This window comes from Tachypleus tridentatus, chromosome 12 (assembly GCF_004210375.1).
Source record: "Tachypleus tridentatus isolate NWPU-2018 chromosome 12, ASM421037v1, whole genome shotgun sequence".
Classification (NCBI taxonomy): Eukaryota; Metazoa; Arthropoda; class Merostomata; order Xiphosura; family Limulidae; genus Tachypleus; species Tachypleus tridentatus.
The window spans coordinates 121,108,331-121,118,720 of record NC_134836.1 but is presented as its reverse complement, the minus strand read 5'-3'; the positions used below and the strand labels follow the sequence as shown (position 1 = coordinate 121,118,720).

The 10,390-nt window shown below is 32.7% G+C and overlaps 1 protein-coding gene across 4 annotated transcripts in view; it reads left to right on the top strand.

Annotated features, from left to right (window-relative positions):
- Positions 1–1,277: 1,277 nt before the first annotated feature.
- Positions 1,278–10,390, top strand: part of LOC143234539 (uncharacterized) — a 33,605-nt gene continuing 24,492 nt past the window's right edge. For 2 of the 4 annotated variants that reach the window (XR_013018699.1, XR_013018698.1), the window contains exon 1: positions 1,278–1,401. The gene's annotated coding sequence lies outside the window, so the exon portion shown is untranslated. Of the gene's footprint in view, positions 1,402–1,443; positions 1,546–10,390 lie in introns of those variants that run through there. The other 2 variants (XM_076471971.1, XM_076471970.1) reach the window with 2 other exon arrangements.

Genomic DNA, 10,390 nt, shown 5'->3' with positions numbered 1-10,390 from the left:
CAGTTTGTAAAGATACATATATTTTATCGTATTTGACCAAGTATTGATACAATCATTGTGTCGCCACATTATGTAGTTATTTACATTTTTAGTTACCCTAGATTTTTCCTTACTTTCCGGTGTTATATCACTGGTCATAAAAAATTTGGTACGTCGATTTAACGTGAAAAAAAAAGTATTTTTAGCGATAACTTTGTGAAGGGTCAAACGAAGTCTGCTAAAGAATTAAAATACAGTTGAGAAAACAAATACAATTTATTTTCGTGCTTCATCAAACGTTTTTTGGGTTTCTGTTTGTTTTGAATTTCGTGCAAAGCCACAGGAGGGCTTTCTGCACTAGTCGTCCCTAATTTAGAAGTGTAAGACTAGAGGGAAGGCAGCTAGTCATCATCACCCATCGCCAACTCTTGAGCTACTCTTTTACCAACGAATAGTGAGATTGACAGTTACATTATAACGGCTCCACGGCTGAAAGGATGAGCATGTTCGGTGCGACTGGGATTCGAACCTGCGACCCTCGGATTACGAGTCGAACGTCTTTATCGACAACGAAAGATGAGTATTAAATAATACAAGTTAGCCCATTTCTTGTACCAAAAACATACATGAAAAGCAGCGTAATAAATTAACAACAGAAAAACAGATCGATATTGACTTTTTTATTTCCATTTTTTTGCCAGCTGCTATTTCGATTATCAAACACGAGAATTTGAAAAATCACTGTAAATTGTGAATTATTTAAATAAGACAATGCTAGTTATATAGATAATAAATTACAGTCAAAACTGTAAAAATAAGAAGTTCCAGCTTTTTCAATAAAAGTTGCTCCCCAATGGCACAACGGAATACCTGAGGAGTTACAACGCCAGAAACCGGGTTTCGTTTCCGTGGAAGGCAGAGCACTTGTCTCGCTTTGCATTCAACTACAATCAATAAAAGTTAATTCTACTCGCCACAGCTAAGTGCTCACAGATTCTTAGTTTGAAATGTTTTTTAGTTTTACCTGTGTGATCTAATTTACCTAGTGGAATCCCGTTACGCACCAATTCGCCCATTAAAAAAATATAAGCATATTAATAAATAATGTCACTACATTTACTTCTGTGGAGTTTAAAAGTTTCATTAAAAATAATTCCGATTGAAAATATCACATTGTATAATGCAAATAATTAGCTTTCTTAATTCATGCGTTTCCAAACATTTGATGAATCATGTAAATAGAATGTTTTCCACCCCTTCAATCGTATTTATCTTAATTTGTAGAAATCTCACTTTTATAGAGGACGCTGGTTATGGGAAGGGGCTAGAAGTTTAACTTTAAAAGTAGGGGTTGTGAACTACGTTTTGGTGTTCCAACTTTAAGTATTAGGCCTACGTTAAAAAAAAGAAAGAAAAATATAGGTACTTTCTTTAAATATTATATAGTTCGTATAAGTATTGAAATCGTGATTTATGGTTTGTCAAAACTATTTTATTTTTCATAAAGTATGTTAACTAAATGCATTTGTAAGTAACTAAACTGTAATACGTCGAATTGAATAAAAGGTAAATCTAAAATAAGTAACATAATAATAAGCGAAAATCCAGTGTTAACAAACTACAAATTTTAAGTACTGAATTTCTAAATCATAACCTTATACATATATAAGGTTATAAATGATTTAGAACTTTATAAGGTAATTCTTTCCTATTTTAATTTTTTTTAGTATTAAAGTTTAAGCTAAATCTTATCCGTTTACAATGTTATATATATTTTATAAATTAAATACTTGAAACATGTTTTAACAGTGGTATAAAAATTATAACAAGTGTTTCGTACGTTTACGTCAATCAACTATATTGATATTGAAGATGATGGAAATACTAAATATTTGGGATTATATAGTGTAGACAAGGGACTACGTCATTGTTATCTCTTCACACTTCCCATTGAGAAAAAAATTATGATCCATACTTTGTTTTAGGAAATCATCAGTTTCCCCTTTAAGCTTGTAAAATGTTGGTCTTCCTTATTATTAGCAGCATCTGATTCCATAAGTTTGCTGCACTATCAAAGGTGGTGTTAGGTAGGTTAGGAGTTTGGGTCCACAGCCAGGGGAAACTAGTGTTTCAGTGTGATATTGATTGTGGTTTTGTATTTAATTTTTCAAGACACCAACTGGTATTTGGGGCACAAGTTCTATGTGTCAGTGCCTTGCAATGCCTCCACACTGTATATTTTCTGACTTAACAAATCCTTTTAATTTTGTTCCATAAAGTTCTTTCTCACTGTACAATAAATCATACCATTCCATCTCGCTGTGTTGTTAGACAAAAAAATAATAATAATAATAATACAACAAAATTATTGTGACTGGATTAAGAAACATTGTACTTCACCACACATAATGTATAATGATAAATAATAAGTTTTCTATTTTATCTAATTATTACAAGTTTTACACTGTATTTCATGTACATCTTGCTGTGTAGTTTTTCCAAACTCCCAATAGCTTGAAACATCTAAGGTCATTTCTGAAGTTTATTGTGCTACAGAGAAAATCTAGTTTGAAAATTCAAGGATATTTTATACATAAAGGTCAAGGTCACAAATGCCATTCAGCATATCAGTCACTTCTACATTCACCAAGAGAAACTGAAAATCAAATTAGAGTGGATAGATATTTGTAATTGACAGCTAACACATTAGATTACTTACCTGACTTACAGTTACCAAACTGGTAATATGGTAAACTGTGTAACAATTATATATATACTTTAATAAACCACTAGTTTTATATTCCACCACTCCTTACTCTTTCGAGGAAAAAATTATTTGAAAATATGTATTTAATTTACATTTTTTGAAGTAGCTATCATTCTAGCATCATGTTTGCACATTTCAACTTGCTGTAGTCAGAGGTTCAAAATTTACAGTATTCTAAGTGAGACTCATGTTTTACAATGTTTATAGCAAACAGAACACAAACTCTGTGTTTTGTACAAAATAACATACAAGTGCCTGGACTAATACTAGGTATGTTGTATACCTCCCAGTCTGAACTGTAGTATTGGATGAAAGACCTTGGTTGCAGTGGAGTCAAGTTGGAGTATTATATCCATTTTTGTTTTCACTTGTAAGTTTTTAAAATATGGATAACAATAGATAATTTGGTCTTAGAATGTTAACCTTTGCACCCACTCTTAAGAAAATTAAATATTTTACCCAACCATTTATTTTCCATCAATTCTTAATATTCTGTAAGATGTTAGCCTTTACTACTGTTGGTGGCATTTCGTTCCATGAATCAGTCACCATATATAACTGTCTAAAGCTTGTCCTGTTATGTACATAATATAGCATAATGAATGAAATTAGAAGCTTTCTTCTTGGCGATCATCTATATAATATTGAACTACATCATGATCACCTCTTAACCAAGGTGACCAGACATCCAACAAAAGGAGTACATGCCCTTGTTTTTAACCTCATGTTCTCTGTCTGATCACCTCTTAACCAAGGTGACAGACCCAAAAAAAGTACATGCCCTCATGTTCTCTGTCTGATCACCTCTTAACCAAGATGACCAGACATCCAACAAAAGGAGTACATGCCCTTGTTTTTAACCTCATGTTCTCTGTCTAACAGGCATGTTAAGTATTTTAATAATGTCTGGCATTTTACTTGGAAATTTAAGAACGAAATTTATAAATATATGTATATATACATGAACAGCTTCTGGGACAGCTCACTTCTACCATTTTGCTACAAGCCTCTGTGTTTATAAATATATGTATATATACATGAACAGCTTCTGGGACAGCTCACTTCTACCATTTTGCTACAAGTCTCTGTGTTAAAAAAATTTCCATTTTCCCACACAAACATATGTATGTGTGAGTGTATGCTGTGTATATATGTGTGCTTGTGTGTGTGTGTGTGTGTACACCTACTTTTTTATTTTTGAATTTTGTATGTTCTTTAGGTATTCCAATGTCTGTTAGCCCTACTTCTTATACATTCTAGAGAAAATGAGAAAACCTGTTCTATGAGGACAACCCTTTCATATCAGAAGTCATTCTAAAGCCTCTCCTCTGAACCCTTTTTCATAATATTTCTTACACAAGGTCAAAATTCATGTAGCATTCTCACTGATTTGTATAGATTTTACTACTAAAAACATTTAATTATCTTTTTCAACATTATCAATGCTCGTTTTATAAGGAAGACAAGTCCTTTCCAAATTTACTTTTAATATATTTGTTTACTCTGGAGTAGTTTATGTGGATGTAGCTTTTCTCAGAGAAACACAATCACCACTACGAACCATTCCTAGTGTTATGAAGTTCTAAAAACAAGTAGCAAGCTGTTGTCAGACTAGCTGTTACAAATTTGATTTCTAAATGTGTGTCTTCTAAAAATTTGCCAGTTGTATCACATTGTTTATTTTCTAATGTAGTAATTTAAATATTGAAAGCTGGCAAATCATTTAGAAACTAGTAGGCCTAAAACTTATTATAAACTTTTTTTTTTTTCCTCTTAAGAGGATCGTTTTGACTTTCAACATTTAAACCTTTATATCAGAAAGGTTTTTCATATAATATAAGAGTTACTGTTAAGATTAAACTTTTAACTTGAATGCTATGGGATTGAATCTTGAGCCGTTTTAACTACCTGTACTGTGTATACACACAATTGATTTAAAAGAAAGAAATTTTAATATATAATTTGTACATGCCATGAAAAGTGGTCAGGCTGTGACCTGACTGGTCTTGCCCACCTCCTTTGGTCCTGAATCGTTTAGGAAGTAAATGTATAATTAGTCTAAATTAAGATCTAGATTTTTAAATATTCTTAGAGTAACCTTTAATATTAATATTGTTCCAATTTAAATGAGATAAATTTTATTTTCTAAAATATAAGTTTTTCATTATTGTAACTATCTTACAAAGTTTGAAGACCACAAGGAAATGCATAAAAAGAAAACTAGAAAGTGATTTTTTTTATGAAAAACCTACTAAACCATCTTTTGTTATTTTTAATTTAGAACTGTTGACCACAGAGAAAGTAACCAACTTGCAACATCCATTGCTAACTCATGGGTTGTTCTTTATCAACAAATAAGAGATTGTTCTTTATATTATAACACCTTCATTGATAAAAGGATGAACAAATACAGCAGCATGTTTCACAACCCTCAGATTGCAGGTTGAGCACCCTAGCCATGAGAACTTGGCAGGCTTGAATTAGAACAACTATTCAGATATAATAAATGTTTTGACAACAGTTTAACTTTTCCATGCTACCTCATGTAAAGTGTTTTTTAATTAGGGAAACATGATATGCATTAATTTTGTAAAGCTAACTATACAATACTGTAATCAAATTTTTAGTATTTTTTATATGAAATAAAAAAAAAATGATATAAGAGTTTTGAGTTTTATGTTAATCAGGAGTAACCCTAAAGTAACATGAATAAAAATCAAATAAAGTTCAAATAATGTTAATATATCATGTAATATAATGTTTTAACCATTGTCACTTTGCTATACAAACTCTTTAAGTTCAGTAAATATTAAGTAAAAAATAAAACTCAGAACCCAATCAAATAATATTAGTTTTATTGTGGTGACAACACTGTTTAAATTACACTGCACAACAATTTTTTTTGAAAAGTTTTTGCTGATTGTGACAGGTATACCTGGTGGGTATACACAAATATAGTTTTGGTTTTGCTTCATCACGTTGGAACTCTGAGAAATAGACACTTAACTGTTTACCGGCAGTTACTTATTTAATTGCGTTTATGTTTCTAATACACTGTTAAGTTCAACATAATTAAAAGTGTTTTGCTCCTGATTTTGTATTCAATGTCCGGTGCATCATGTTGCAGTGTTCAACAGTAGTCAGCAAACATTGACGGATTCCTGTTGCCCTGATATTGTTCTTCCATTGTAGCAATATCCTGCTAAAACTGAAGATTTCGATGAAATGGTACATGATTGGCAAATTTGGATGTGATTTTCGTGATCAGCAGCCAAAAATCTATAGGGAACACTGAACAGTGTTCAAGAAGCAAAAACTTTGTTGTGCAGTGTAATCTATTTCATGGTATGGTCTAAGAAAAGGATTCAATCATCTCTTGGCTTATTCCCTAAAAAATAAATTAATGGCTTCAGAATACATTAATTTGGATTGGGGGAATGCTTGGAGAATTAGAATGTTTTTCAGGTCATATGACAATGGAGTAATTTTAACCAGTACATTGTGTTACATTTGTATTGTTAATTTTTGTTGTCCATCTTATTAATGCATAATGCAACATAAACACAACTCTTGGTTAGGTAAAAGAAAGGAAGTTAACATATTGAGGGTCACTTTCACCTGCCAAGTCATCAGTGTTAAAGAAAACAGTTCTTCACAGGAGTATAACAGTGCATAAAATTGCATAAAACATTGAAAGCAATCCTAACTCCATGCTGTATCATTAGTGAAAAAATCCCTGAGTATATACCCAAAAATATCAAGGAACAAGTCTCAGTCTTGGTTTTTAAAATTAAAATGTTTTATACCCAGTATTTAGGTTTGATTTTTTTTTTATTTTCAGGTTATATAATATTCATAGGAAGTCTGTCAGAATCTATAGAACATTTGAAACATTACTGTTGAAGAAGTTATCCAACTTGATGTAAACTATAAACATCATAGACACCTAAATGTCTCTCAGAATGGTTGGTATGGGTGTTAACACTTTTACTAATAAAGCAGAGAACAATGTTTTGACCTTCCTATGTCATCTTCAGGTTGAAACGTTCTCTGCTTTACTAGTAAAAGTGTTAATACCAGTGCCAGTCATTCTGAGATGAATTTTTATTTCAAGTGGGTTTCTTGTTGTCAGGAAAGATACCCAAGACAAACACTGAGACTTCAATATTTTCATCTTTGCAATTAGACAAATACCCATTTATAACTCTCGCCAACTACATCTTTACAATTAGACAAATACCCATTTATAACTCTCACCAACTACATCTTTACAATTAGACAAATACCCATTTATAACTCTCACCAACTACATCTTTACAATTAGACAAATACCCATTTATAACTCTCACCAACTACATCTTTGCAATAAAAAAACAAACCCATTTATAAACATTTTGTTATATTGTGAAATCAGTTTATCTACCCATGATTTAATGGATTCATCAATGAGTTTTTGTTACCCTCTTGTGTAGTTTGTAATGTACTGTTACTTTAGCTATTACTTTAATAACTCATTGTTACATTTTTTCAACATGCATGTATATTCTCATTAACCTGTATTCCAGGACGAAGGTAAACTAGTTAAAGTTTGAATCCCTGTAAGATAAAACAAAAAGTTTAAATAACATTTTATTTAATTTCCTTAAGTGTAATACATTTTATAAAAATATGGGCATTTTTTTAGAACCTCCACTCTTCCTGTCAATACACACGTATGTATAATATTCAAAATAAACCTTTGTGCAAGGTACAACTGACCTTTACAAACTGTTTAAAATGTGTATTTTTTTCACTTTAGCCAAAGGTTTTAGGTATTTATCACTGATCAAATTTGCATCATTTTTTTGTTATCTACTACACAGTTGTTTTTCTAGTGTTAGTACAGCTTTGTGTTTTGTGCATGTTCTATAAAGTAAACTTATGTGTTACCAATATGTCACACTGATCACTGAAATAGTAGATAACATGCAGTGAGAGATTCGTATGTTTACTGCTTTAGTTTTTTTACATTCTTCTCTGTACCTGTATAGCTTGTATGTGTAATATGCTTTGTGAGTTTTCAATTCAGTTTTACTGGTCCATAAACAAATTGAATAAAGTTTTCACTTTATCTATCAGTAAATATATCAAAACCTTGACTTCAGAGTTATTCTTCTTGTTAGAACAATGTTATATGATGCCTTTTAATTTCTATAATGTAAAAAAACTGTTTATATACTTATATTAACAGTTTGTATACTCAAAATAATTTAGTACCAAGTAAGCTTGATCCCGTTTTTGTTTTCCTTTCCACAATTGCGTTGTGTGTGTATGTGTCATTAATTTTTATATCCATACTCATTGTCCAACAGGTTCTTGGAAATCTTTTTCAACCCAAAGGTTTTTGATGCCTTCTTGCTTTTGATATCTTCCCATGTTTATTTTTGAATCATGGATCAATTCTTAAAATTTTTCTAATATTTTCATATTTCTGAATGATTATTTACTTGTATTTGTTGTGTAGTCCATTTTTTAGATGACTCTGCAGTCTCTCTTGTGGGCATTTTGTGCTTTTAGACCTTGGTTCCATATCATTTTTTTCATAATAGTTTATGTGTGATAAATTTGACCTGGTGTCATTCTTTCTGTATGCATCTGTTTCCTCTTTCTTATTTCAGGTCTTGATAATTCTTGTGACTGTATTTCTACTTGTTTTTTTATGGTTTTCAGTGATATCTTTAAGGGTTAGCACCTGATAATTTGTCTGAGCTTATCACAAGAAGACTTGCTGGCTGCCAGTGGCCCCCTCTTTTTTTATTACCATTTCTTTTATCGGTTATAATTTTTTAGCAGTACCAACTTTAAGAGGATCCTTTTAGAAACTTGTTTGACAGTCTGGAGTCTCCATAACTTTAATATATTTGCAGTCAGAAAGACAGCACAAACAATGCACAACATTATTTTAGTGTGATCTACATGAGATTGCCAATTTTAGTTTCTAGCTCAGCCTCAGAACCAATGAGAGGTGCAGGATCAGGTGTTTTAATTTTGTATTTTCTAAACTAAAATCCTTATGTAGGCATTTTTCTGGTCTGTCAAGTAACAATAACATTCACCTCTTATATTAAAACAACTTATCTGCTTGGTCAAATACAAAAGTTATAATACTATTTAGTAAACTGTAATTTTCAACCTGGTCTGTAAAAAAATGCAACACAAATCTCATCTTGGGGCTGATTTTTAAACTTTTCCAGAGGAACTTGCCCTCAAACTCACTGTTTCAGGTGCTACATATGAGTGATTAGTTATCTGGATGCTTGATGACATTTCTGGTTGTTAAGTGTACTGAGGATGAACTGCTTATTCCCTAATCTGTTTCTCTTGTCAGCCATTTGCATTGTCCCTTTCCAATGATTTATGCTTAAGATTTCATGGTTATCTCTGGTTATTTAAGTGCATAGTGCAATTTTTATTACAGACGTGCATGTGCTCAGCTGTTGTCCATAATAGCCTTTGTGACTGGTGTTTTGGTACTATTCATCATGACTTTGGGTTCCAGCTCTCCCATGTTTATTTTTTTTTATCTCTTCTGGATTGTATTGTAAGTTCTTCTCCAGTTTAGAGTAAACAGTTGGTTCTAATAACTACTATTTGTTCCTGTTTTATTTTGACTGCATATATGTTATTAAACTACAGTTGTGTTTTCAGATAGGTTCCTGGTAAAAAGTTTTGAGCAACTCTCATTTAACACATTGGCTCCCACACAACTCTCCAGTGGGTCATGATAGTCTTCCAGTTAAAACCACATGGCCTACCAGTGATTCATGCTATATTTTCTTTTTAAAGGGCTATTTATTGGCTAGGACATAGTGGCTATATATACAGATGAGAGTGGGACATTGGGACAACCTCAATGTGGATTCCTGTAAGTGGTGAGGGGACCTCCCAGGAAGGTTCTGTTCTGTCTGGTTGCCTGCTCTGGGATCTAAACATCCATCCACATGTTTGCCGTGTGTGGCGACCCGTAAAGGGGAGGAGATTATCCTGGTGGTTGAGGGGTCCAACCCTAACACACCACTTTGGCCTTGAAGTCCTACAGACGGGCAGCCTTTGGGTGGCTTCCCTTGGGTCAATTCAGCTGGTCCACTTGGGCTGGGATCAACCAAGTACCAATGTTGGATGTTCTCAATGGGTGTTGTGGACATTGTGTCTGATGCTGGTGTTTGGGTATAGTGCTCACGTGACCCTGGCACAGCTGCAGTGTCCTTGCATGACATTGTAGTGCGTCCCCTTGTCAGGCTCCATGGTGGGTGAGGTCAGTGGCATTGAAATTTTCTTTGTTTTCTATGGATCCTCCTACAAAAAATTTAAATAAAATAGTGAAAAATCAGTCAATAGGTAAATGAATATGTCTTGAAGACTGATCAGCAATCTTCAGCATCTGTACTGCCAGTTGTACCTCATAGTACAAGTGCTATTATTGATAGGAATGGTCGCTCTGTAGATCGCATCCTTGCTGATCATAATCTTTCTCTTTTCAATGCTGGTTCTTCCACTTGTTTTCATGCACCTAGTCAGTCCTTTACTGCTGTTGATCTCTCAGTTTGCTCCCCTTCATTATTCTCCCATTTTTTATGGAGGGTTGGCAATAATCCACAAGGCAGT